The sequence below is a fragment of the Phoenix dactylifera genome, chromosome 5 (assembly GCF_051530095.1).
Source record: "Phoenix dactylifera cultivar Ajwa chromosome 5, Ajwa_hap1_PhDact_Kaust_v1.1, whole genome shotgun sequence".
In the NCBI taxonomy this organism is placed as follows: domain Eukaryota; kingdom Viridiplantae; phylum Streptophyta; class Magnoliopsida; order Arecales; family Arecaceae; genus Phoenix; species Phoenix dactylifera.
Window position 1 is genome coordinate 22,196,825 of NC_143194.1, and position 7,326 is coordinate 22,204,150.

At 43.3% G+C, this 7,326-nt stretch overlaps 1 long non-coding RNA gene across 1 annotated transcript; it reads right to left on the bottom strand.

Moving 5' to 3' along the window:
* Positions 1 to 1,353: 1,353 nt before the first annotated feature.
* Positions 1,354 to 2,532, bottom strand: LOC120104885 (uncharacterized). The gene is made up of 2 exons (XR_005507237.2): positions 2,276 to 2,532; positions 1,354 to 1,540 (listed from the first exon to the last, which is right to left on the bottom strand). It is a non-coding gene; the product is annotated as an uncharacterized LOC120104885 (long non-coding RNA).
* Between the last annotated feature and the right edge of the window lie 4,794 nt (positions 2,533 to 7,326).

A 7,326-nucleotide genomic window follows, 5' to 3' on the forward strand; every position in this document is an offset into this window, starting at 1 on the left:
AACTTTTGGGAGGAAGCTCCAAACCCAAAAGCTGTTTTCAGCTTCCCGCAAAAGCTGAAATAGCTTTTCCAAAAATTTACCAAACACAGTTTTTTATCTAAAAGCACTTTTGGAGGGCCAGAAAGTACTTTTTGGCCCTCCAAAAGCTCCCCCAAATAGGGCCTTACGCACTTCCCACCATCCGGCACTTCGAAACATAAAGTCTATTTGCTCCATAATGCCTAACTTCTTATGTCGTCAGGTTCCGCGCCAAGCCAACTAAGTGGCAGATCTTTTGGCCAATTTTCTCTAGCATGAAGCAATTAGAGTCAGTTTGGACTGAAAGTTTTCCTCCGGATCTCGCTCATCGTTTTAGAGCGGATGATCTAGTGATCTTTCATTCTCTGTTGCCAAAAAAGGATATCAGCCATTGAGGTGATAGCTCAGTGGTACCATGACCTTACTTCCAACCAAGTGATTTCGAGTTCGAAACACAGGCGTCAATTAAATTGTGGAGACCGGATGCTCCCTACTGGGGCACGGGATCTGGAAGGGCATATTGGTCTGCTTGTAGCCTCGGTGGTGCCGGGTATGACGTACTCATACGGAGAGTTCGTGCCGGAGCCTAGAGGGGTAACCGAGCTAAGCCCACGGATGGAAAGGGTATGAGTAAAACCGGCCGGGGTGCCCAACATACGGTCATTTCTGTCCGCATCGAATATTCTCCTGGCGAGGTGGGGGCTGCTATGCGTGGGTGGGCTTGTCCTTTCCTCGCCCCCCCCCCCCTCTTCCCTTCTTCTCCTTTTTTTTTTTTTTTTATTTTGCAAAAAAAAAAAAGAAATCAAGCAGATTAATATGAGTGCAAGTTCAAGTCCTACCGGTTCATTTTCTCACCGAGCAACTGACAGACACGGCCTATCTTCTTTTATGGGCCTATTTGGTTTCACTTACAACCGAGTGGGCACTCACCCTGTTGATGTGGCCTCGGCTCCCTGGGCTGAAATGACGTCCAACTCTTTGTTTTCCTTTCTACTGCACTTCGGGCCAACTAAACCCCCAAAGTGGGCTTCTACTTCTACTGAGCCCAACTAAATTCAGAGGTATAATTAAAGAGGCCGTAAATAAAAAATTAAAGAAAAAAAAAAAGCTCCCTTCTCTCTTAGGTCCAAGTTCTGGTTTTACTAGGATTGGAAGTGCTAGAGGAGCGTTAACCCTTATGAGCCTCTTCCACCATAAAAAATAATCAAATAAGCATTGCAATACTGAAGAAAAGTAGGTAAAACTGTCACGCCCCGAACCCAGCACCCGGGTCCGGCACGCGACCGGCCGCATGAGCCCTAGAGCAGTGCCCTAAAGATCATGCAAGGCCTAAGATAAACAAAAATTCCAATAAATCCATAATTAATGTATTTAAAACAAACCAACTAAAATGTACTGATTTATTACATAATTTCAAATGTCCATAAATAAAAGATAGATTAACTTCTATCTATCCAGCAATCAGACTCCATGCTGATCTGATTTCTCGTTCCACCCAATGGTCTCTACAAATCCAGTGCCTCTGAAAAAGAAAGTAAGTGTAGTATGAGCTTTTCCAGCCCAGTAAGAATCCCAACAGCCACACACAGTAAAAATCATAAAATAATCAATGCATCAAATATATGTCATTTCATCATTTCAAAAGGCTCAACAAATAACAAATATATACACAAACCATTTTGTATACATAAATCCCTTTTTCACATTTCGTGATTCATTCACGTAATACCATGATTCCCAAGTCTTCAGACTTTTTACTTCTGGCGTTGGACTAACCAAGATCATGACCCAGTCCAAGACTGCACAAATCCCACGCATAAGCTCGTGGTAGCTATCCCACGCGTAAGCCCGTGGAGGCTATCCTACGCATAAGCTCGTAGAGGCTATCCCACGCATAAGCCCGTGGAGGCTATCCTACGCATAAGCTCGTAGAGGCTATCCCACGCATAAGCTCGTGGCAGCTATCCTACGCATAAGCTCGTAGAGGCTATCTCATGACAAGGTTAGTCCAACCCATTTTACATGTCTAGTTTTACATGTTTAATCACATTTCAATCACGTCACATATTTTCATAATTTCTCAAAAATATGTTCTTCCTTCCCAATTTAATTATTTCAATACTTTCATAATAAGCAAAATGCACACCTCATAGTGTCATACAAGCTCAAAAACAAATAGCAACATACTGATAAAATATATCCAACGATAAATCCAATATATGCATAAATAAAGGTGCTCAGATGTAGGGATTCTTACAGAAATTGTAGACTGACTCAATCACGGATCCGAGTCACAACCTACTCGCTGGGGTGCTGAGTCCCCTGATCAAAATCTTCTGGCACCGCTGACTCTTCCCCTACAACATCAATTATATTTCACAACTAAATTATTTAATATTTAAATATTCTAAACCATAATTCACATCTACTATGGGGTCCATCACCAGATCCCCAAACATCTCAATCCCTCCAAATCTAGGGCAGTCGGGGTGGCCCGACTCCCACCCTTGTACCATCGGCCTATGTCGTCGCCAGCCATGGCCGCAGCCACGCCGCGACGATAATCGGTCCCGGTGAAGAGACCAAAAGAAGGGGTGGATGAGAGAGAAGGGTTCTTCCTCCACCTCTTTGGTCCAAGGGCATCAGCCAGGGTGGCCGTGCCCTCACCTTCCCCACCCTCGGCCACCATTGGCCAAACCATCGCCGGCCGCCCCTGCTGCAGTCAACGGCGATGGTGGCTAGCCAAGAGAAAGAGAGAAGAAGAGGTCTCCTCCTCTTCTTCTTCTTTTTCTTCTCTTCTTCTCCTTCTTCTTCTTCTTCTTCTTCTTCCACCGACACTGTCCCCTCCCCCTTCCTCCATTTCTTCCGAAGATCCACTGGCAGTGGCTCGGCCCCCACCCGACGGCAACCCCAGTGGCCCCCGACCGCCGCCGCCGTCGCCGCCGGTGGCCAGCCGACGCGAGAGGGAGAGAAGAAGGAGGTGGAACCGTGCGGGACGCCCTCGGTCCACCATCCCCATCCCCACTAAAACCCTAGAAATCATCTCCAACCCTCACACAGATCCGATCAACCCCCTTCCCGCCATGCATCTCGGCCATTCCGGCGGTCGGCGGCGGCGGAATCGGGAAGAGAGAGGCCGAAACAGGGGTACCCTGTTTCGGACTCTTCTCCGATGATTCACCGGCCAAAAATCCCTCCAACGCCACCCAAAATCCAGAACAAGAAGCATAAGGAAGGGACCATGCTTACCTCAGTCCGGTGGGGGTGCTCCGGCGGCCTTTCCGGCGACGAAATCGGAGAGGAAATTCGGATTTCCCCGCACGGGTCCAAAGCTTTTCTCCCGATTTGTGGGGAAGGGAGGAGAGGCTTTCCGGCTTCCTCCACGGCCGACCGGTTCTCGGCTCCGGCGCTCGTTTTCCTCCGGCGATCGGCCTCTCCAATGCCGCCGCCGCCGTCGCCCCTTGCCCACCTCCTTTCGTCCACCCCGATCGTGCCTAGGGCACGATCGTGATAAGGGGATGGGCCCGGTCTTTTCGGGCCGGCCCGTCCCCCCTTTTTTTTTGGGGGGGGGGGTTACATTCTCTCCCCCTTAAAAAAAAATTTCGTCCTCGAAATTAACGTACCTGGAATACCAAAGAGTTGAGGGTGTTTGACTTTTATTTCTTCCTCGAGCTCCCAAGTGGCCTCTCTTTCGGAGTGATTGCTCCATTGTACCTTTACATAAGAAATGGTCCGTCGTCGCAGCACTTGATCCTTTCTGTCCACAATCCTAACCAGGTACTCGTCATAAGTCAGATCCTCATGCAGACTTATAGGCTCAAAATCTACCACATGGTTCGGATCTGGAATATATTTTCTCAGCATTGAAACATGGAATACATTATGTACACCTGATAAAGCTGGTGGTAGAGCCAAACGATATGCCACTTCTCCAATTCTATCCAGGATCTCGAACGGACCAACATACCTAGGGCTCAATTTGCCACGAACCCCGAACCTCATCATACCTTTAGTAGGAGATACTTTCAAAAAAATATGATCACCAACATGAAACTCCAGTTCTCTTCTCCTATTGTCAGCATAACTCTTTTATCTACTCTGAGCTATAAGGAGCCGTTCTCTGATCACCTGTATCTTATCCACAGTTTGCTGTACTATCTTTGGACCCAATACTTTTCTTTCTCCCACATCATCCCTGAGATCTCAAGTAGTCTCCCTCTCGAAGTATCTACTCACAAGATTTTGACATACAAAAATCACAGCATCTCAAAACTTGATCCTTTTTATTTACCACACATAGTAAGTTCTTTTGATCTCCTTCAAAAGAATTCCAAACTTCCAACCTTAGATTAAAATGCCATAATTATATCCCAAGAAATTAATTTCTCTTGATTCTACACAGAGATCATAATTGGCTTGACAGAAATAGGAGAAATCTTTAGTATCAAATGCTCTTAATATTCTATAATCATTTTTCTTTTCTTAACTTTGTCTGTGATTAAATGATCAACCTTTATCCTAGGAAAACCGCAAACCTGTTCAAATAGGTATATTGATGAGAGCACAAAAGTGCGACCTACATGTTACTAAAATTAGTGTTATTGTTAACCGATAATAATAAATTCACTAGATTAATATTATATTTGGATTTAACATAGATTAGTATAAATTATAGATAAAATGCACATTGACTACAAATTTGACTTCAAATCGGGTCCGAGTCGGGTTCGGGTCCGAATCGGATCCATTTCTTTTGAGCCTTTGGAAAATAATTTTGGGCAAATCTAAATTTGCCATAAGGTGCTGGGTGACCCATGACTTGAAAGAATTGCACTTGACCTCCAGCGAGAATAGATGACCCGTCCGTCTACAAGCAAAATTTCATATCATACTATATGACTAATCGGATGGAACTTGATGTCTCCCATATCCTCCCAGCTGTCCGCACGCATCACAAAGCTCCCGGCTCCTCCCTCCTTCCGCGTTCAAGATCCACCGCATCCGTGACCCGCCTCTGCACCCACGGATCCATCTCATCCCGTGATCCCGTTCTTCTCGCGATCAGCCCAGAAGCAACCTTCTATCCGTGCGTTTCAGCCCGGCGTTCGTCCGCGTCTCCATCATGCCAGCCGACACATCTCAGCATGCCAGCCCAGCTGCAAGGCGTCTCCAAATCCTCCGCAATCACCGTGCTTCCCAGATGCCATTTCGAGCGATTCCAGCATCCCAGCTCCTCAACCGCACCGCGTCCTCCCAGCTCCCTTCCATTTCTTCCTCCCGCAGTGCCCCAGCCACGGATCACCTTCCATTCCCAGCATCCCACACCTCTTGCTCCTTCTTTCATCTCCGCAATCCAAGCAGCATCCCCATCTCCTCTTCTTCCGGCCACAGCAGCGAATTAGCAGGGGATTTTCAGCAACCCCAAGCACCGCGTCCGTGAATGGCGTCCTCCCGTCGATCCCGCATCATCCTCCTTTTCCGTGATCGACGTTCCCAGCGATCACGCATCAAGATCTTCTTCCTTCCGCAATGATTCCAGCATGGCCCGAAGAAGCAAGTCCGGATCCGCATTCTCCTCCTCGTCCCAGCAACCACGTTCTTCACACGGTGAAAATGCCCAGATCGCCTTCCATATTCACGGCATCTCCAAGGGCTATAAGAAGAGGGGAAGAAGGCAGGCAGAGAGGAGAAGAGTGCTCAGTTGAGGGCCAAAGAAACAGAGTGCTCGGTTGGGGTGGAGGCCAAGAAACAAAGAAGGAGAGGCCATCGGCTTGTTCAAGGCGGAACAGGGGAGAGAAGAGAGAGTGTTGTGCTCTGTTTTCAACTTCATTGAAAACAGAGCATGGTGTTTCTTTCTTCCTTTTTTTTAGTTTTTAGCTTTTTGTTTTTTTTGTTTTATTTTAATTAAGAGTAATGTGTTGTTTGTAGTTGGAATTTTAATTAAGAGCATGTTGTTTTGGGGTTTTTAGTTTTATTTTAATAGAGAGTTTTATTTATACTAAAGTTTTTAATTTCTGTTGTTTTTAATTTCCGTTCCTCAAATTCTGTAATCTTTCTTCTTTTTTTTATGCAATACATTAAAATTTCTTTCATGCAATTGATGTTCCAGTCTTCAATATTCCTAGCACTGTTTTCATCCATTTTATGCCAGAGCTTTCTTTTTTTTATTAAATATATAAATGCTTTTTAAATCTAAGTATATGTCCTCTAGTTGATTTCAATAAAAATTAATTCTCTGGTAGACCAGGAAATCAGTCAATATCCCCGACATAATGTTTTTTTTCTTCCATCATTCAAAAGTCGATTTTGAATCCGAGTGAATGTTCTAATTTTTATGTAACTCCAATCGCCTCCCTGTGGATCGACCTCTTACAACCGCTATTCTTCGAGTAGAACAGGTAAGAGTAAAAATTTAAATTAAACTTTGTTCGTCGGTTCTAACAACGATCTGTCTAGCATATTTTTAGTTAGATAGGAATCGGACGAACAAAATTTTGGCGCCGTTGCCGGGGAGGCAAATCGAGAAGCAAGAACGATCACGAAGATCAAATCAAATTTTGGATGCCCGGAGTGAACGTACTCCGGTAGTAAGTTTTTATTTTTATTTTTTTTATTAATTTTTCTTATTTTTATAATCTCTAGTTAATAATTTCGTAGTTATTAAATTCTGAAATTTGAAATTCGAAATTTAAAATTCAAAAAAAAAATTCAAAAAAAATTTTTCAAAAATTCAAAATTTTTTAAATTCAAAATTTGAATTCTGAGATTCGAAATTTGAAGTTTAAAAAGAAAATTTTTTTAAAAAAAATAAAAAAAAATATATATATATATATATATAATTTTATTATTTTTGCTAGTAATTGACAGGGTGCAATCCCCCGAGGTTATCATACCTCTATTGGGACTCCTCACGGAGTAATCTCCAGAGCTTATTCAACGGGCATTCGGAGATTGACTGACGCATAAGAATTGTGTTTAGTTTACATTCAAGTTATTGCTATATAAAAAAATAATAAAAATAAATAAATAAAAATAAAAAATTATATAAAAAAATAAAAATAAAAAAAAAATTATTGATTGCTCATTTAATCAATACAACCTAATGACATTGCATAAACTTTAAAAAAAAAATATTGATTATTTGCTGCATTTAGTATTAAGCATTTGCATAAAGTAATTAAGGGCAAAACCCATTAAAAAGATAAGGTCGGGAAGTCATTACCTGTCCTTAGCCCAAAAATCACCACCTTGCATACTTATCCTAAGCCAAATTAAATTAAAATCAAATTAGACGTTGGCCTTAGGGTT